This window comes from Convolutriloba macropyga, chromosome 8 (genome assembly GCF_964194025.1).
Source record: "Convolutriloba macropyga chromosome 8, txConMacr16.3, whole genome shotgun sequence".
Lineage (NCBI taxonomy): Eukaryota > Metazoa > Xenacoelomorpha > Acoela > Convolutidae > Convolutriloba > Convolutriloba macropyga.
Window position 1 is genome coordinate 36,595,820 of NC_134475.1, and position 22,149 is coordinate 36,617,968.

Consider the following 22,149-nt stretch of genomic DNA (forward strand, 5'->3'; position numbering starts at 1 on the left):
TGTTATGTTTCAGTAAAAATCAGATAGAAGCCATACAAATTTTTTAGGATACCTGTTGACATATCATATCTTATAACAATTTGTTTAAGATTTGAGATCTCACTTGTGAAAAACTGTACTGAAATTGTAAATGAATCAGAACTACCCCTAAATGTTTCTTCAAAGTATTTATTTTCATTTATTTCGAAAAAAAAATTCGGTACCAGTTAACACCGCTGAAAATTAACCAAAATTAAAAAATTTATTTGCCAAGTTGGGTGTGTAGCTCTCCCCCAGCTCAATTACTAAAAAAATGCACAAAAGCACATGCCGTGAACAAGAAAAATGAAAAAGAACAATAGCAAATTGACGTGGGCTGATCTTCGTGTTCTGAAGACTGGCTAAGTCTCCTTGTCGATTCGTTAACTCTACAATAGACCAGAAAACCAAACAAAATACGAAAACTTAGTTAACCTTTGTATTGTTTGGAAGAGCGACTTAAGATAGCTTCAGATCGTTCGATATAGTTGGTATCATTGGTTCTAGATGTTTGAATGGTATATTCGTTTTTCGAACGTAAGAAGGTTTCGGTTAATTTGCTTTGAAATACGTAAGAATCGGCTGGTTTGTTTGTAATTGTACGATATTGTCGGTTTTTCTGTGAGCCAAATTGTCAATTCTTCGTTTGCAGTTAGTTAAAAGTTAAGATAGCTATTAATTTTAGGATGTTGAACAAATTGAAAAACTTTTATTTATCGAATCGAACCCATATAAAATTTTGTTCATATTTGGACTTGAAGTGGCGTGATAGTCGAGAGGTAAGGTGTGTGATTCACACGCCAATGATTGAGAGCTCAATCCCCTGCCTCCGTTAAGCTGTATGTGTAAGGATGAGCTCTCACTTAAACATAGCTTCAGGTTGACCATAGCCTGCCCAATGTTGGCTGCAATGATAGTACCACTTGAAAGTTTTAGTCGCAAAAAAAAGTGGCCAAAGTCACCAAAAAAAGAGCAATGCTGCTCATAAAAAGAACAGTCTGAAATGTGGGGAATAATAAGAAAAAGGACAGCTGAGAACAGGCTACTGTAGGCCTAATGCTGTTCCGCTGCGATTACGCAGGAACCAAAATTAAATTATGTCACTCATGTTGAATGTTAGTAGGAAATGCAATCTTTAATTTTCGCTATAGGAGTATCAACATAATCGTTCGAAAAAGGTCTTTGTGAGTATTTTGTGGTTTGAAACCGAGTGCCCCGACATTTTCTTATTTTCTTAAACTGATATCACCGCGCGAAAATTTCATACGTCTAAAAAAGAAACATCAATGATATCAATGAGAAAATGAAATTCAGTTCTTAACTTTCTAGTTTACTCTCACTCTGTATCACTATTGTCACATGAGGTTTTTCCACTCATGTAACTAGCCGTCTAAACTTTTGAGCTTATGTCAACTAAATGAGTTTTAACTCTGATTTCGGTCAAAATTAACGCATTTTAGTATCAACTCTCATTATGCGGTTAAATGGACTGGAAGGCAGCACCATGTAAGGCAAAATATTGAAGAGACGTCCTTGTTTGGAAACATTTCAAGCTGGACAAGTTAAATCGATGTAAATTGGAAAGGTTAGTCAAAAGGTTGATAATAAGACCAGACGGATCCATGTGCCTTTACATCTAGATACTGTTTTAAACACTACACTGCCGTGGGGAAACAAGATTTTTTCCCGGGCTGAGTTGATTGATATATGAACCAAATTATTCTGACAAAAAATTGTTGGCCAGACCATGTACTTAACGTCTGTGAGGGTATCCCTCCCCAGTAAAAAAATTGTACAATAATATTTGTATCGCCTTACCCCGGGTTATCTCTTGACCGATCAAAACTTACCTTTAGCACTCAGTTGGATCCGGAAAATTTAAAATGCAATAACCAATACCGACCAGAGCATCTCGGTAACAAAATTCTATAATCAAGATTTCATCAAATAACTGATTTAAATACCATACATATACGAATTTTGACAAGTAACTTTCAAGTTTTTGAGAGCAGATTTGTTTAATAAAGCTTTCTCAGATGATTTTTCATATAACGATGTAATAAACTCTGGTACTCTTACTATATGTTTTTTTCAGTAAGCTTAAACTATTGAGAGGTAAAATTTGACCGAGCCATTATACTTAAAGCTTGTTTTACGTCAAATTGTTGTAGAAGGTTAAATCGACGTGAACGAGTGGTCGCAGAAAGTCTGCTCTAAAAAAACTCAAATAACAAGAGAAAATCATTATTTCTCAGCCAAACCACTTTTCTTGAAAAGTTTTTCTGTTTTGTATAAGACCAACCTATTGTCAAAATTTCGGACAAATTCATCTAGCATTCTGAGGGTTAATCTTCTTTGTGGGACCTAGGATACTCTTTGCTCAGCTGGTTTTTTAATGTTTCGTTTTTGGCGGATCCAGATATTTGATGTGGAGATATAAGCGTTTTTGAAGTTTTTGTTTTTTTGAGCAGTTTAAAGAACTAAAATTTTGTGACCATTTGAAATTTTTTCTATGGTTTTTGGTTTCTTCGCATTACTTTCCAGTCAAATTTTTTCCAATCTTTGACTACAATGCGCTCAAATTGTTTTCCATATTAATGTTGTTTTTGGGCTCTTATTTGCTCTTGTTTTTGCTAAAATTGTGCCACTTTTCTGCTAAATTTTTTCACGTTTATCCCATTTTCAAAAAAAATTGCAAAATAACTTAATTTAATACGATTTTTTTCGTGAAAAGATTCCTACCTTAATTCTCAATGAAGAGCGTAACAAACTAAAATAACCTATTACATATTTTTGATATGTTAGTTATTGAGTACATGGTTGCTACCATCTTTGTTTTATGGTTTTATGGTTGCTTTTTTGGGAAGTTTTATGGTTGCTACCATCTGTGTACCCTGTAAATATTGCACAAGTCAGTAATGTGTATATTGGTACCTCCGCAACATAGAGCCGCGATACGGTACCAATATACACATTACTCTAATTCCCTTTACATATCCACTACTCTATATTCACTTCTTTTATTTTTAAAATCAATTATTTCTTGTCTCACTTAAGGCAACCGGTGAAATCGCTTCGCGGATCCACTAGTGTCAAGTTAAGCTGGTTATTAACTGCTATCAGACGGATAGTTTGAGTTCTATCAGTGAAACCTCAGATACTAGCATAAAACTAGTGAGACCGTGTAACAAGCACAAAAAACCGACTTGCGAAAATTCTTGAAATCACTTCGTGGATAACTTGAATAAAAAGACCAGCTGAACTCTTTAATAAATTTTTAAATTTTGCTAATATTTATATAATATTAATTCTAAAATCTAAACTCAACATTACAACTTTTAATACCTTTATCATCAAATGGATCTATAGCTATCTTATACTGTTCCTTAATTTCTAAATGATTCCTTTTGCTATCAATATTAAAATTAGTTACATATTTACTTACACTCCCATATATAGCATTTTTATAATCTTCCAAATTAATTTGGTTTTTAATAGTAGCTTTAGTTATTCCTTTTAACTTTTTCTCTTCTTTACCTTTAACTGTAGTATCAACAGAGTTGCGGTGCAACCGATAGCAATATGCTTTGGCTTTGAGGAAGCAGGTTTCTATAATAGTATCATTAGGTAGCTCATCTTTCATCTTACCTAACTCATTATTATGTAATATATCTTTTACCTTATTCATTTCAGTTTTTATATCACTATCTAAAGGAACATTTATATTTATTAATATACTATCAGTATCTGTATATTGATAATTACAATCTAACTCTTTCTCAAAGTAATCATATATAGCTTTATACATAAATAATTTAGCTTTTTCTAATATAACAAAACCAATATAATTAAACTTATCTAACTTAACATTACCTCTTGTTTTATGTACAGCCACTAGATCATCATCAAACTCTACAACATATTTAAAACTAATATTTTCTACTAATTTAATGTATCTATCTATTTCATTAACTAACACTACATCTTGTCTATTGTATACATTTTCTATTGTTTTTCCATAAAAAGCATTATTCATCAGTTTAAAGAATACATCTTCAAAATTATTACCCTTAGCTTTAGCTTCTTTTCTTTTCTAATTATTACTCTATATTATATAACTCAATAACTGAATATAACTCAATTCAACTTTTCTGCATATAACTCAATATAAGGCTTTAACCTCTCACTCTTACTATACTCTAACTTTTGCTTAACTCTAATATCTTCCAACTTCAAACCACTAGCTAAAAACCAATCTAACATCTCACCATCAATTACATAATCTACCTGATCTGTTAACTTTAACATTAACTTCTCATTTGGTTTGTATCCTTTCTTTTTATTTTCATTTTGATAGTCTGTAAACTGATCAATGTTAGCCTTTGTCTTTTCTGGAAAAAATGGATATTTTTTTGTCTTTTGTTTCAACTCATCATTATACTTTACATCAATGGTGTAGATATAACCTTTTGTGGAGCTAGATTGTGTATAATCATTGCCGTCACATACTTTGATCTCACCAGTAGGTAAAGCTTGAACCATAGCAGAAGCGAATAATGAGTTGAAGTCTAAGTATTTTAGATAATTCTCTTTCCCAGTATACTCAGGATCTATTTCTTTATTTTTACATTTTACATGACAATCACCTAATACTGAAGCTAACCCACCGCTAATACCATGTTGTATTGTATCATAAATATTAACTGTATTTTCTTTACAAAATTTAGGTCTAACATTCGTTTATTTCAATCCACATAACCAAGTTAATCCAGGAGTAGACTATGTATAACAAGATATCTTTCATAATTTTCTAAACACTTATCTCTTAACCTTTCAAATACGTCTACCGATAATAATACATCTGTTGTAAGATTAAACATCATATAGACTTTTATTGATTTACATCCAGTATTATCCCAACAATCTATTGCCTGCTTATATTCTTTATCTGTAATACCACTTCGTTTCAATTTAGAATAGAATGCTTCCTTAGGTGGTAATGTTGTTACCTTTACGTGTCTCTAACCCAAATTTGTTTGATGTTACACACTCTTTATCACTCAATGTTTTACTTATAGCATCTAAGCTAAAAGGATAGAAGAACCTAAACATATCTAATGCTTTTGCATAACCCATATCAATACTAATATAATTCTAATAAGTTTTAGATAATACTTTAGGTCTAATCTTCTTTGCTAGTTTAATTATAAATAGGTGATTATCATAATTAGTAGAATTAAATGCATATATTGGTGAGAATGTAATCTTAGCTTGGAGGTTGAATTTATTGTGAGCATAACCTCTAAATTTACCTTTTAGATGATCATGATCTCTAACAATGTCATTACCCAAGTTCTCTCATCAATAGAAACACTCAGTAGTAAGTGGAGTAATAGAATCTTCATTAAGTGGAATATTAATTTCAAATATATCTTTAAATAATTTTTTATAATGATTTACTCTACTTATAATACAATCAACTATATCTTCACCGGAATAATTTCCACACTTATCTTCCAATATATCAGGATATTCACTTTTTTTAATATAAACCTTAAGCAGTAGGAGTGTGTTTTTGTTGTTTATTATACATTCAAAATTATAATACATAGCAAATGGTACACTGTTTTTATAATGGAACTTATCAAATTTTAGATATTCATCTTTATGGAATGTTCTTCTTCCCACATGTTTCTGTGTGTTACATAAATCCAAATGTTTATTTAATGCATGTTCAGTCAGAAATGATACACAACATTTTAGACATGGATAATATTTATGCTCAGATGATTTTCTTATTAAGAATGATACATCTTTACATAGCAAGTAATGATTATCATCCCAGTATAATATATTACATCCTTTAGGTTCATTATGATTGATTAATACAGGATTAAAAGTTTTTTCTTTATTTAGATTAAACACATTAAATAATATTTTATCCTTATTTAGTTCTTGTATTTTCCTTAACTTTTTATAACCATAAGGAGGTGGAATCTTTGGTAATTTTATCTCATTAATATACTCTGGTTTATTATAATTACTAACTCTTTTTGGACTATGTGGTGCAGGATGTAGATATGCAATTAAACACCACAATAAACATTTTTTATCATTATTATATATGTTTATTGTATAATTAGATTTAAATGGTAAGTCAGTAGTACAACCACCAGTGGGACAAAATCTATGTATATACAATTTTCTTTTCACAAATCTTTGCATGCTCCAACCAGATTAATTCATCTCTTGTTCTTGCATTCCAGCCTCTAGTTCACTATTCAACATATCCAAGTCATAGGACCGATATATTGTCTAGTCATTAGTCTAAATGTGAATTCGTTTTATTCTCAATTATCATCTGTAGGTTTTGTATATTTTACTCCATCAAAGTGTTAAACTTGATATGGGGATGTATATTATACATTTCCTCTGATACATTCAAGAATTTAAAATCTTCATAATTACTACGTGTTATCATTATTTGATTATACTTCATATTATGATCTAATCCCAACTCATTAACTTTATCTCGCCACTTCCTATCAACAAGTTTTTTCTGTTTAACATTTTCTTTATATTCATCTGATTCATTGTGTTCATTTTTATTGTTGTATCTGGTATTACATATATTGCAATAACCTTCAGTTTTTATTATTAACTTCACTAGCTATATTATTATTATCATCTCCAGTTATATCCTTATCTTTTCCCTTAACATTATCTAAAGGCAATTTTGTTTTTAAATGTGAATCCACACTATTTTGACTTAGAGTAGACTTGAATGCTACACATTCAGACTTACTCCCATTCTTTATTATTTCCCCATTAAACAATCTTACATTATTCTTATGTTTTAATGTTTCTATATGTTTATTATATTCAGTATTATTATCTAGATACATGTCACAACTATCACAATATTTTATTCCATCTAGTTCAGGATAATTTTTATCTAACTTTTGTTCTATGTCTTCATTAGTAAATTTTATTCCATCCTTCTTAGCACTCTCAATAATTTCATTTCTATTATAAAATTGCTCATTCTTTTTATGTTTAAGTGATTGATTATGTCTATAATAACTCTTTTGAGTTATCTCTTGATTGCAAGCTTCACATTTAAACTTATTTGTTTTAGGCTTTTGGACATCATCAGATGATTCTGAGTCTAAATCTGAATCTTTAGATTGATCTATGTCTTTAGATTGATCTAAGTTTTTAGATTGATCTGAGTCTTCCGATTGATCTAAGTCTGGAATGTATTTTGCTTCAGTCTTTAGCAATGACTCACGCATATCTTCTTCTCTTTGTTTTAATGTTGCATCCTGTTTATCATATAACTCTTTTTTCTACATTTATTTGATTAAACCTTCCGATTGAATCTAAAGATTTATATAATTCTACTTTTTGTCTTTCTTTGTCTACTGGTTTGATTTCTTCCCTTGATTTGTTTTCATTTTTTTAACATTTGGGCTGCCATGCTAGTAGAACTAGATTGAGCTTTATTACTTCCAGATTGGACTTGTCCACTTCCAGATTGGACTTGACCTCTTCCGAATTGAGCTTGCTCACTTTGAGATTGGACTTGTCCTTTTCCAGTTAGAATGTTCCGGTTGTTTTGTAGTTGTTTTCCTGCACATTCATTTTTATACATCAAATTTTAAAATAATATTATTTATGTAAATTTTCACAATTAGAAATGATTAGTACTGAATGCGATAAATGTAAAGATAAAGCTTGGTGTTGGAGTTGTAATGAGCGCCAAAGTAAACCTTTATCAAGTTTTGTTTGTAAAGAACTTATAACATATAGAGAGAGAGAGAGAGACATAATTATTTGGTTAAACATTATAATGATCCCAATCAAAATTTAAAATGTAAAAAGTGTAAAGTAAATAAACGTATCTCTCACTATAGACTTAAACATTACACTTGTAGGATATGGTTATATCTCAATAGATATAGATTTGGTCATACTAAAGAAAGATTTAGAGAACATGTAAAGAAATTTAATGTCGAATTTTAGTCCTATTAAAATGTTACTTGCGTTCCCGTTATTTATTATGTTGCTATTTATTTTTATAATTTCTTATTGGAATTATGATAATTATTCTGATTTAAGGAAAAGATTCAAAGGATATAGGAATGTTGTACCAGAACCATTTGAAATTAAAAAACATAACTTTATTAATTATGGTATATCTAATTCTGGTAAAACAACTTTTATAAAAAATTTTTGTGGCTTGTATGATACTGTTAATTTATAATGTATATGACATTGATGATATAAAATTAATAAATAATTTAGATAGTTTTGCTAATAGTCTTATTATATTTGATGATATGGGAGAAAACATTAGATTACCAGCTACAGATTCATTATATTCTAAAGGTAGACATCACAATATTAATATAATATGTGTAGGTCACACTGTAACAGATTTAATACAAAAGCAAGAGATAACACCCCAGCTATATTTATTACTTTAAATAGTTCACAACAATTCTTTGAAAGAGTACAAGAGAAGTTTAGAATTGGTTCTAATCTATATAGATTTAAACATTGTTAGTATGGCATTATAAATTATAATATTTTAGTGACTTTTATATTGTATTAGATAAAGATAAAAATGTTGTATGGGATTCTAGAACAGGCGATCTTGGTATTGAGAAGTATATTGATTATACACAGTTTATGAAAAAGGAATATAATATACTAAGTAGATATTTACCAGATAGAATGTTAGAACCAAAACATATTAAACCAAATAAGTTAATGTTCTATTTTGAAGAATATTTAGACTTTAAGGGAATAAAGAAATCATTTAATTTTTATAAAACATATACGACTATAAAAAGTATATTTATTGAGATACATAGTGGATATGTTGCTATATTTAGTGTAATTAGTGTATTAGGAATTGCATATAGCTACTATCAAAAATGTGGTAATAATAGTGATAATAACATCAAAAAATAATATTAATGGTATAGGTATAATGGATATAGATAAGGCAAAAATTAAATTAGGAAATGATAAGAAGATGACAATAGGTTATGGTTTGATTGATAAAAAAAATTGCTCTCAAGGATCAATTTAATATGATATATTTGTTAGCTATTAGTCTTGTATCTATTTATGAAACCCATAATGTTATTAATTCTATAACTAAAAATGATATGTAGAGAAAGTAATATTCTAATTGATACTAGTAGTGGATATCCAGAACATGAACTAATGAATCATTATACTAGTTTACATAATAAATTAATTGAAAGATCTATAAAATGTATGCATAGAAAATATAGGGGTTATCACTTTTTGGATAAATGTAAATTTAATAGAACAGGCCTTATAACGTCAGTAATTAGTTATATTGATTATATCGATATTAATGATAGTGATAGTAATGATAATATTGATAACAAAAAAGATAAAGATAAAGATGATTTAAATAAGATTTTAAATGAACTAAAATATATTATTATAGAGAATTTGCAAGATTACATTAAAAATGATTTAAAAATAGAAAATATAAATGAGATAAAAATTGAAATTATAAATGACTTAAAAACAGAAACTAATATTAAAAAGAAAAGTAATGAAACCGATAATAGAACAACTATAGTCTGTTGTTTTTGTAAAATTGAAAAGAAGACAGATTGTTTTTATAAAAACCTGTGGTTTGTGTAAAGATTGTTGTTTTCAAAAAGTTTCATGTCCCATATTTAATATTGTTATAAAAAGATCTTTTCTTAATAAACATAAAAAGGGGCACATAGTAATCATTCCCAAATTTCTAACAAAATTTAAGAAAAATGATTACAAATTATTAAGATTACATTAGATTACATGGATTATAATGGATTATATAGATTATTTTAAACTTGATAATCCCGCATTCTGCGGAATTATCATGATTAAAGTAATCTATATAATCCATAATAGTCCATGTAATCTCATGTAATCTCATGTAATCTTTATAATTTGTAATCATTTTTCTTAAATTTTGTTCGAAATTTGGGAAAGATTACTATGTGCCCTTTTTTATGTTTATTAAGAGAAGATCTATTTATAACAATATTAAATATGGGACATGCATATTTTTGACAACAACAATCTTTACATAAACCACCGGTTTTATAAAAACAATCTCTCTTTTTTTCAATTTTACATAAACAACAAACTCTAGTTGTTCTATTATCAGTTTCATTACTTTTCTATTTAATATTAGTTTCTGTTTTTAAGTCTTTCATAATTTCAGTTTTTATCTCATTTATAATTTCTATATTTAAACCATTTTTAATGTAATCTTTCAAATTCTCTATAATAATATGTTTCAGTTCATTTAAAATCTTATTTAAATCATCTTTATCTTTATCTTTATTGTTATCAATATTATCATTACTATCACTATCATTAATATCGATATAATCAATAAAACTAAGTACTGAGGCTATAAAGCCTGTTCTATTAACTTTATATTTATCCAAAAAATCATAATCACTATATTTTCTATGCATACATTTCATAGATCTTTCAATTAATTTATTATGTAAATTATCATAATGATTCATTAGTTCATGTTCTGGATATCCACTACTAGTATCAATTTGAATATTACTTTCTCTACTTATCATTTTTAGTTTTAGAATTAATAACATTATGGGTTGCATAAATACATTTAAGACTAATAGCTAACATATATATCATATTAAATGGATCATTGAGATCAATTTTGTCTTTATCAATCAAATCATAACCTATTGTCATCTTCTCACCATTTCTATATTTATTTTTGCATTATCTATATCCATTATATCTATACCATTAATATTATTATTAATATTATTATCATTATTATTGCCACCTTTTTTGTAGTAACTATATGCAATTCCTAATACACTAATTACAACAAAGATAGCAACATATCCACTATCTATTTCATTAAATATACTATTAATATTCGTATACGTTTTATAAAAATTAAATGATTTATTTATTCTCTCAAAGTCTAAATATTCTTCAAAATAGAACATTAACTCATTTGGTTTAACATGTGTTGGTTCTAACATTCTATGTGTTAAATAACTACTTAGTATATTATATTCCTTTTCCTTAAACTGTGTATAATCAGTACGCTTCTCAATATCAACATCGCCTACTCTATAATCCTATACAGCACTTTTATCTTTATCTAATACAATGTAATAGTCACTAATAGTATTATAATTTTTATGCCATACTTATAATGTTTAAATCTATATAGATTAGAATCAATTTAAACCTTCTCTTGTAGTCTTTCAAAGAAATGTTTTGAACTATTTAAATTAATATTTATAGCTGGGGTGTTATCTCTTGCTTTTGTATTAAATCTGTTACAGTGTGACCTACACATATTATATTAATATTGTGATGTCTACCTTTAGAATATAATGAATCTATAGCTGGTAATCTTATGTTTTCTCCCATATTATCAAATATATTAAGGATATTAGCAAAACTATCTAAATTATCTAATAACTTTAAATCATCAATGCCAAATACATTATATCCCTTCCACTCGCTGCCATCGGTACAGAATACATTAACAGTATCATAAAAACCACAAAAATTTTTTATAAAAGTTGTTTTACCAAAATTAGATGGACCATAAATAACAAAGTTATGCTTTTTTAATTTCAAATGGTTCTGGTACAACATTCCTATATCCTTTGAATCTCTTCCTGAAATCAGAATAATTATCATAATTCCAATAAGCAATTATAGTAATAAAAAGCAACATATATGGGAACGAAAGTAACATTTTAATAGGACTAAACTTCGATATTAAATTTCTTTACATGTTCTCTAAATCTTTCTTTAGTATGACCAAATCTATATCTATTGAGATATAAGCATATCCTACAAGTGTAACGTTTAAATCTACAGTGAGAGATATGTTTATTTACTTTACACTTTTTACATATTAAATATTGATTGGGATCATTATAATGTATAACCATATGATTATGTCTCTCTATATATGTTATAAGTTCAATACAAACAAAACATGACAAAGGTTTACTTTGGCACTCATTACAACTCCAACACCAAGATTTATCTTTACATTTATCGCATTTAGTACTAATAATTTTTAATTGTGAAAATTTACATAAATAATATAATTTCAAAATTTGATGTATAAAAATGAATGTGCAGGAAAACAACGTGAACATTCTAACTGGAAACGGACAAGTCCAATCTCAAAGTGAGCGAGCTCAATTGGGAAGAAGTCAAGTCCAATCCGGAAGTGGACAAGTCCAATGTGGAAGTGAGAAAGCTCAAATCTAGTTCTATTAGCATGGCCGCCCAAATGTTAAAAAATATAAACAAACCAAGGGAAGAAAGCATACCAGTAGACAAAGAAAGACAACGGAAGAGTTAGAAAATTCTTTAGTATCAATCAGAAGGTTTAATCAAATAAATGAAGAAATAAAAAAGTTAAATGATAAACAGGATGCAAAAATAAAACAAAGACAAGAAGATATGCGTGCGTCATTGCGAAAGACTGAAGCAAAATACCTTCTAGACTTAGATCAATCGAAAGACTTAGACCAATCTAAAGACTCAGATCAATCTAAAAACTTAGATCAATCTAAAGACATAGATCAATCTAAAGATTCAGATTTAGACTCAGATTCATCTGATGATGTCCAAAAGCCTAAAACAAATAAGTTTAAATGTGAAGCTTGCAATCAAGAGTTAACTCAAAAGAGTTATTATAGACATAATCAATCACTTAAACATAAAAAGAATGAGATGAGTGATTTTATAATAGAAATGAAATTATTGAGAGTGCTAAGGAGGATGGAATAAAAGTTACAAATGAAGATATAGAACAAAAGTTAGATAAAAATTATCCTGAACTAGAAGGAATAAAATTTTGTGATAGTTGTGACATGTATCTAGATAATAATACTGAATATAATAAACATATAGAAACATTAAAACATAGGAATAAGGTAAGATTGGTTAATGGGCAAATAATAAAGAATGGGAGTGAGTTTGAATGTGTAGCATTCAAGTCTACTCTAAGTCAATATAGTGTGGATTAACATTTAAAAACAAAATTGCAGCTAGATAATGTAAAGGGAAAAGATAAGGATATAACTGGAGATGATAATAATAATATAGCTAGGGAAGTTAATAACAAAACTGAAGGATATTGCAATATATGTAATACCAGATACAACAATAAAAATGAACACAAGGAATCATATGAATATAAAAAAAAGTTAAACAGAAAAAACTTGTAGATAGGATGTTGCGCGATAAAGTTAATGAGTTGGGATTAGATCATAATATGAAGTATAGTCAAATAATGATAACAAGTAGTAATTATGAAGATTTTAAATTCTTGAATGTATCAGAGGAAATGTATAATATACATCCCCATATCAAGTTTAAAACTTTGATGGATTAAAATATACAAAACCTACAGATGATAATTTAGAAGAAAACGAATTCACATTTAGACTAATGACTATACAGTATATTTTCCTCATGACTTGGATATTTTGAATAGTGAACTAGAGGCCTGAATGCAAGAACAAGAGATGAATCAATCTGGTTGGAGCATGCAAAGATTTGTGAAAAGAAAAATGTATATACATAGATTTTGTCCCACTGGTGGTTGTACTACTGAGTTACCATTTAAATCTAATTATATAATAAACATAAATAATAATGATGAAAAATGTTTATTGTGGTGTTTAACTGCTTATCTACATCCTGCACCACATAATCCAAATAGAGTTAGTAATTATAATAAATTAGAGTATATTTATGAGATAAAATTATCAAAGGTTCCACCTCCCGATAATTATAAAGATTTACAGAAAATACAAGAACTAAATGAAGATAAAATATTATTTAATGTGTTTAATCTAAATAAAAATAAAACTATTAATCCTGTATTAATCAATCATAATGATCCTAAAGGAAGTAATATATTATACTGGGATAATCAGCACTTCCTATGTAAAGATGTATCATTCTTATTAAGAAAATCATCTAAACATAAATGTTATCCATGTCTAAAATGTTGTGTATCTTTTGTAACTGAACATGCATTAAATAAATATTTGGATTTAAGTAATACACAGAAACATGTGGGGAGAAGAATTTTCCATAAAGATGGATATCTAAAGTTTGATAAGTTCCATTAGAAAAACAGAGTACCATTTGCTATGTATTATGATTTTGAATGTACAATAAAAAACAAAAAACACATTCCTATTGCTTGTGGTTTATATATAAAAAGTGACTATCCTGATATATTAGAAGATAAAAATGAAACTTATTCCGGTGAAGATATAGTTGATTGGTTTATAAGTAGAGTAAATCATTATAATAAATTATTTCAAGATATATTCAAAATTAATATTCCACTTAATGAAGATACTATTACTCCACTTACTACTGAGTGTTTCTATTGTACATAGAACTTGGGTAATGACATTGTTAGTGATCATGATCATCTAAATGTAAATTTAGAGGTTATGCTCACAATAAATGTAACCTCCAAGCTAAGATTACATTCGTTCCAATAAATGCATTTAATTCTACTAATTATGATAATCACTTATTTATAACTAAACTAGCAAAGAAAATTAGACTTAAAGCATTAACTAAAACTGATGAGAATTATATTAGTATTGATATGGGTTATGCAAAAGCATTAGATATGTTTAGGTTCTTCCATGCACTTAGCTTAGATGCTATAAGTAAAACCCTGAGTGATAAAGAGTGTGTAACATTAGACAAATTTGGGTTAGAGAGACGTTAAGGTATATTCCCATATGAATGAATAGATAGTATAGATAAACTACATGAAACAACATTACCACCTAAGGAAGCATTCTATTCTAAGTTGTTGAAACAAAGTGGTATTACAGATAAAGAATATAAGCAAGCAATAGATTGTTGGAATAATACTGGATGTAATTCAATAAAAGACTAGATGATGTTATATCTTAAAACAGATGTATTATTATCGGTAGATGTATTTGAAAAGTTAAGAGATAATTGTTTAGAATATTATGAAATAGATCCTTGTTATGCATATTCTACTCCTGGATTGACTTGGTTATGTGGATTGTTAATATTCATGATACAACACAACATGGTAATAGAGGTGGGTTAGCTTCAGTATTAGGTGATTGTCATGTAAAATGCAAAAATAAAGAAACAGATCCTGAGTATACTGTGAAAGAGAATTATCTAAAATACTTAGACTTCAACTCATTATACGCTTTTTCTATGTTTCAAGCTTTACCTACTGGTGAGATTAAAGTATGTGACGGCAATGATTATACACAATCTAGCCCCACAAAAAGTTATATCTACACCATTGATGTAAAGTATAATGATGAGTTGAAACAAAGGACAAAGAAATATCCATTCGTTCCAGAAAAGACAAAGGCTAACGTTGATCAGTTTACAGTCTATCAAAATGAAAAAAAAGAAAGGATACAAAATAAATGAGAAGTTAAAGTTAAAGTTGACAGATAAGGTAGATTATTAAATTGATGGTGAGATGTTAGATTGGTATTTAGCTAGTGGTTGGATGTTGGAAGATATTACAGTTAAGCAAAAGATAGAGTATAGTAGGAGTGAGTGTTTAAAGCCTTATATTGAGTTTAATATTCAGAAAAGAAAAGAAGCTAAAGCTAGAGGTGATAAATTTGGAGATGTATTCTATAAACTGATGAATCATGCCTTTTATGGAAAAACATTGAAAAAAATGTATACAATAGACAAGATGTAGAGTTAGTTAATGAAGTAGATAGATATATTAAATTAGTAGAAAATATTAGTTTTAAATATGCTGTAGAGTTTGATGATGATCTAGTGGCTGTAGATAAAACAAAAGGTAATGTTAAGTTAGATAAGTTTAATTATATTGGTTTTGTTATATTAGAAAAAGCTAAAATATTTATGTATAAAGCTATATATGATTACTTTGAGAAATAGTTAGATTGTAGTTATCAATATACAGATACTGATAGTATATTTATAAATATAAATGTTCCTTTAGATAGTGATATAAAAACTGAAATGAATAAGGTAAAAGATATATTACATAATAATGAGTTAGGTAAGATGAAAGATGAGCTACCTAATGATACTATTATAGAAACCTGCTTCCTCAAAGCCAAAGCATATTGCTATCGGTTGCACCGCAACTCTGTTGATACTACAGTTAAAGGTAAAGAAGAGAAAAAGTTAAAAGGAATAACTAAAGCTACTATTAAAAACCAAATTAATTTGGAAGATTATAAAAATGCTATATATGGGAGTGTAAGTAAATATGTAACTAATTTTACTATTGATAGCAAAAGGCATCATTTAGAAACTAAGGAACAGTATAAGATAGCTATAGATCCATTTGATGATAAAGGTATTAAAAGTTGTAATGGTGAGTTTAGATTTTACTATTAATATTATATAAATATTATCAAAATTTAAAAACTTGCAAAAGAGTTCAGCTGGTTTTTTTGTTCAAGTTATCCACGAAGTGGTTACACCAATTTTCGCAAGTTGGTTTTACGTGCTTGTTACACGGTCTCACTGGTTTTATGCTAATATCTGGGGACGTTCACTGGAGTCAGTGGGGATCTGCGAAGCAGTTTCACTGATAGAACCCAAACTATCCGTCTGATAACAGTTAAATACCAGCTTAACTCGACACTAGTGGATCCGCGAAGCGGTTTCACCGATTGCACTAAGTGAGACAAGAAATGATTGATTTTAAATATAAAAGAAGTGAATATAGAGTAGTGGATATATAAAGGGAGTTAGAGCAATGTGTATATTGGTACCGTATCGCGGCTCTATGTAGCGGAGGTACCAATATACACATTTATTTTGTTTTTGATACTTTAATATTAGCTCCACATTTTGAAGTAAATTACATTGAAACTATTTTTTCTTACAGGGAAGTTTTATGGTTGCTACCATCTGTGTACCTTGTAAATTTTGCACAAGTCCATAATATGAAATCAAAGGTTACTTTTAAAACGATGGTTTGGGAACATAACGAAAACAATGAAAAATACATTTCTTGGGAATTAACATACTTGATATGATTTTTCCCTAAATTGGGGAATGACTTCGACACACGTGTGAGAGCGTGTAATTGTGGCAGTTACTTGAATGTTTTCTGTTTTGATGTTAAGGTGTTTGGAAATTTTGCAACCTTGCATTATTTTGAAACATCTTGGATCTTTCCACAGAAAATCTGTCATTGCTTGCGCTTACTGCATACCCTTCAACTTAGCTACCGTTTTGACTTAGAACACAAGTTTAGAAAGAAAAGAGTTAAAGCTTTCAACATTTAGCAATAAAGTTTTAACATTTTTTGCTTCTAGAGATTTGACTCAGTTGGAAAACTTTTTTCAATTTATGCAACATTTTGCACGAGTTGTTATCTTCATCAACAATAGACAGCTAACTTTGTTTCTTCCACATAAATGTTTTTAATCAAAGCCCGTTTCAAATTGATATTACAGTTTTGTGGTCTCAAATAATTGCCAATTTTTCACTTATTTGACAAAAAAAATCTTTTATTTGCTTTTCCATTTTCCGCTGACTTTAAACGGCCTGAAATATGATAATCTCACGCTTTTTTGCTTTTGTCGTTTTGCAAACATTGTATTTCAAAAATTTTTATCCTGATACTATTTGTGAGTTTACTTTTTCTTTTGTTTTACGCTGCTCCGGTTATGTTAAAAATTAGGAGAATTGATAGCAGTATAAGTTTTAAGACTTTTCAGTAACATTCGTTTTCGTCTCATCCTTCACAGTTTTTCGACGTTTATGTTTGAAAAACTATTATGAAACGGGATGAAATGATCAGAAGTTTGTTGATCTGAGTATCTGGGAAAAGCATAGTTATTGAATTCGACAGTTTTACTTCAAAAATATGAACGTTTTAAAGGCATTTTTGATGCTAACTTTTGAAAACCTTCACAGGTCCATATCAATAGTTTGTATATTTTATTCATTATTCAATTTTGTTTTGGAGAAAACATTGGGTACGGATTTCAATATCGCTGTAAAACTTTTAAAACTTGGTATTAAAAATGACCTTTTGTCTTCTAGTTGACAAAATACTCACCAAAATTTCGGAATGAGTGAGAATTAGGGTCTGAAACAATATGAGCGGCCAAGCACTACTCTGCCTCAGCCTTCAAAATCTCTAGCAAGAGCTCTTAACGATGATATATACTATTAGGTGTCCCAGAGAATGTAACACTTCTAGACAGCGTTTAACAAAAAAAAAGGTACGAATTCTTAGCACAACCTTTGTTCGACCCGAACTTTCAAGGTTGTTACAAGTTAAACATTCATTTTAAAGAATATATTCTTTCATAAATTCTTACAATAAAATTTCCCAAAAGACAATTAATTTGCGTATAATTTAGGGAAAAGAACAACAAAACTCCGCAAGATGTGATTGTGCACATACTCTGCGCATCGACAGAAGAAAAAATATCAGATAAGTGATCTGAAATTGGTATGATTTGTAATTAAAATTCTTCTTAGCTAAATCAAATAGATATTCTTTGACTTTTTTTGAATTTGGGAGGTTTTGAATATGGGTTATAGTTGGGAAAATAATATTGAGATTAATTTTGTGTTTCAAAATGATAGAATCTTACTAATGTTTTACTAATGTTTTTATTTGAACAAAACGAAACACATTTTTTTAAAAAAGTGGATTTCCAGGAGTTATTCTAAAGGAAAACAAGTTTCCCTATGTAAAAGTGAAGAGAACAGAACATCAAAGTTTTTTACTTGAACTTTTCTAGGAAAAAGATTAAATTCCCTTCAGTTCTTTCATGCACATAAGCAAACAACATTTTTCAAAAATAAATGATTTCAATTGAGCAAGGCAAATATTCAATAAAGGAAGATAATCTTTGAATTAAAGTTCTACAAAGACCTCTAAAAACATATAATCAGTTTTACTCTAAAAACATCGTCATTTAACAGCTGCATTAGAGCTTTTTTTAAAACCTAAAAACCATTGGAGACACTTATTGAGTCAAAATTGAGAACAATACTGTTCAGCTTATGGTGCCTAAAAAATTAAGAACTAAAAAAGTACTCAGGCATATTTTTCTAAGCTGTGAATTGAGCACCAATCAATTTGGATAATTTTTTTTAAAAATCTTCATCATAAAGATTGGACTTTTCATTAAACACCAACGAAGCAAAGTCTGGTTCATAACGCATTTCAGTTTGGACGGTTCTTTTCATAATGGTTTTTGAAGCAGCACATAAACGCACCAAAACTTTGAACGAGACAAATTCTGGATCACTGGTGTTTTCGGTCTGCTTGGGTACTTCTGTAAATAATTTTGAACGAGCACCTTAACGTTGGTAATGCATTTGAAAGCCAGTATATTGATTCTTGAACTCTTTCATAACTAGGGTGTGCATTGACTGATTCTGTGATAAAATTAAACTTGGAAATCAGTGTCATAATGGGGTGTAGAACGATTACTTAAGAAGGGATTTCAAAGAAGAGGTTGATGGGGGTTTTGTCAGTTCATAGCAGAAAAAAGGAGATCAAGTGTTTCTAGAACTGGACTCGTGCCTACGACTGTTGGTTGTTCAACTCCACCTTTGAATTCTGAAACACAAAACAAATGTCCAAAACCACGAAAACTTAGATTATCGTTTGAAAATAACACTTGCTCCTATAAGCTGATTGATAACCAAGATTCTGCATCTTTAGTGAAAAGTGGACGTTCAGCAGGTTTGAACAAGGTTTTATACAAATGAATAACACCCACAACTTTCTGGGCGTGGAAGAATAAAAAACACTCCGTTTCCCTGGTTTTCTATAATAACGTAAACTAAAGCCATCGTGGAAACGATTTAAATAAGGCAAACATTTAAATAAGGCAAACTTCTTAAATATCTTCCCGTGTTTACCACACAGAGTGTTTCAGTACTGCATAAGTATAAATCTAGAACAGTTTATAGACAATTTTCACTTGTACCTTCCATGTTGATGTCAAAATATACACTGATCAGTCTTTTTTCAGAGTAATATTGCACTTCTCATTTTAACCAAATTTCGATCTGTCAATTGCTATTACCGTGAAATGATCAGGCCAATTAACAGTTTTGTACAACTATTGTCAGCATAAACAACAATCTATTTTCAATGTGTTTCAGTCCTGATTTGGCATCTCCTGTCAGGCATATTCATACAATACTACATCACTACACAGGCATGTTCACACAACACTACATCACACCACACGCATTATCACACCATACTACGTCACACCGTAAGCAAAGTCACGTCATACTAACCAAACCAAGGAAATTTCTCATCATGCACATTTTTTTACAATGGGAATACTCTGAGCACTCTGAGTAGTTGTTGTGTTTTTTTTCTGGGCATAATGACCAATTTTGTGAAACAAACATGCTGTTTCAGAACTGATTTTATAATTTAGTTTAGAAATATGCAGGTTCATTACTGAAATACCGCAATCAACGAGGAGTAACTTTGGCCCTCTAATTGTCTATAACTCTGTTTCATTCTGTCAGTTACTCCTTAGACAACGTTTTCCATCGCATTGCTAAGCATGAACGCACAATAGCTTTGACATGGGCAAATTTTAACGTATGGAAGTCTAATGATAAATGCACAAAAAGTTAATGTCCAGACTCTCTTCCGTTCAAAATCGGCTATATCTGGGTCTTCGTGTATTCATCAGACGACACGAAAAAAAAAACACTATGGGGCATGAAGTTCCCTTGCAGATGAAAACCGATTAAAAAATTCGGTTTTTTAAACAATAATTAAATTTAAATATCCAAAACACTTCATAAAAACCTAATTTCTTCCTCGCTAATGTACTTAAAAAGTTGTTAATTTAACTAATATGGAACTTTTCATTTTTGATCGGTCATTCCATTTGGGTTGACAAACGTTTTGGGGAAAAACTGGACAGCGAGAGAACTTCTTCTCGACTCGTAATTCGTCAAAAATTTGAAACACATTTTTTTCGTCAAATTCTCTTTTAAAAATATTCAGCAGCTAACTTTTTTCTCCTCAATAAATCTCTCCTACTGTTAGTTTATTAGTTATATAGCGAAAATCAGTACCCCATTTCTTTGATCTATCAATTCTCTGAAGTGATGAAAATGACAAAGTTTCAGCAAACAAACAGTGCACTGAAATTAAAGTGCAACAAAACAATTGGTATAAGAAGCACAATTCTTTTGTATAACGGTTAATAATCTAGCAAGAAATTATTTCGTTCAAATTGGTCTGCAATTTTCTGATTCAACTGGATGAGGTCCATGGTAAATGTGTTCCAATGAGTATATCACTACCTTAAAATGAGCATATGGAATGTTAACAATAACCCGATAAATTGTTCAGCGGTGTTTATGATTTAAATTAAATAAACTTATTTTACCCCCAATGATTCTGAACGAAAAATGTTGCTCGTAATTAATAAAATTTCTGGAACCCATAATTTCCTTCTTCGTATGAACTTAGTCCGGAAAAAACCGTTAATTAATGTGCGAGCGACTTGATTTCTATCTTTTATAATCATATTTATGATCCGAATTTCGGTAATGTCGTATTTTTTCAGCTCAGACTGCGTTTGAAATTTTTAATTGTAAAATTCCATTTTAGCTTAATGTCAGGAAGCCTCTCAAATATATCTTGTTTATATTTCTTACTTGTTTTTTTCCATTGTCATTTATTGGCGTTTTTGATTGAGATGTAGGTGTTTCAAGCTAAAACATCCGCTTTTTTCTTTCCAAGCAATTCAAATAAGACAAGAGTTGTCGTTGGCTCGCCAATTTTCATGGGAGTTAATTTTTTTGAACGTCTTGGAACAAAACTGAAAAACTTGAAATGTGAAATCTGCATCCTTTTGTTGATGCGTTTGTCTCCTATCTCTTAAAGTTTTTGCATCCCAGTTCTCTAATTAAACAACGTATAACTTCCCCATTCACGTTAATTCTAGCGCGAAGGGACATTAATTTGATTTATGGCTTCCATTGGCCTCTTTCTGATTTTTTTTGTCTCCAACCTATTCTTGA

General features: G+C 29.3%; 1 protein-coding gene across 1 annotated transcript in view; it reads right to left on the minus strand.

The window, feature by feature from the left end:
• The window catches only part of LOC142344101 (uncharacterized), a 77,371-nt gene extending 75,293 nt beyond the window's left edge, over positions 1–2,078 (minus strand). Inside the window, exon 1 of the mRNA XM_075395587.1 lies at positions 1,869–2,078. The gene's annotated coding sequence lies outside the window, so the exon portion shown is untranslated. The remainder of the gene's footprint in view (positions 1–1,868) is intronic.
• Positions 2,079–22,149: the final 20,071 nt, after the last annotated feature.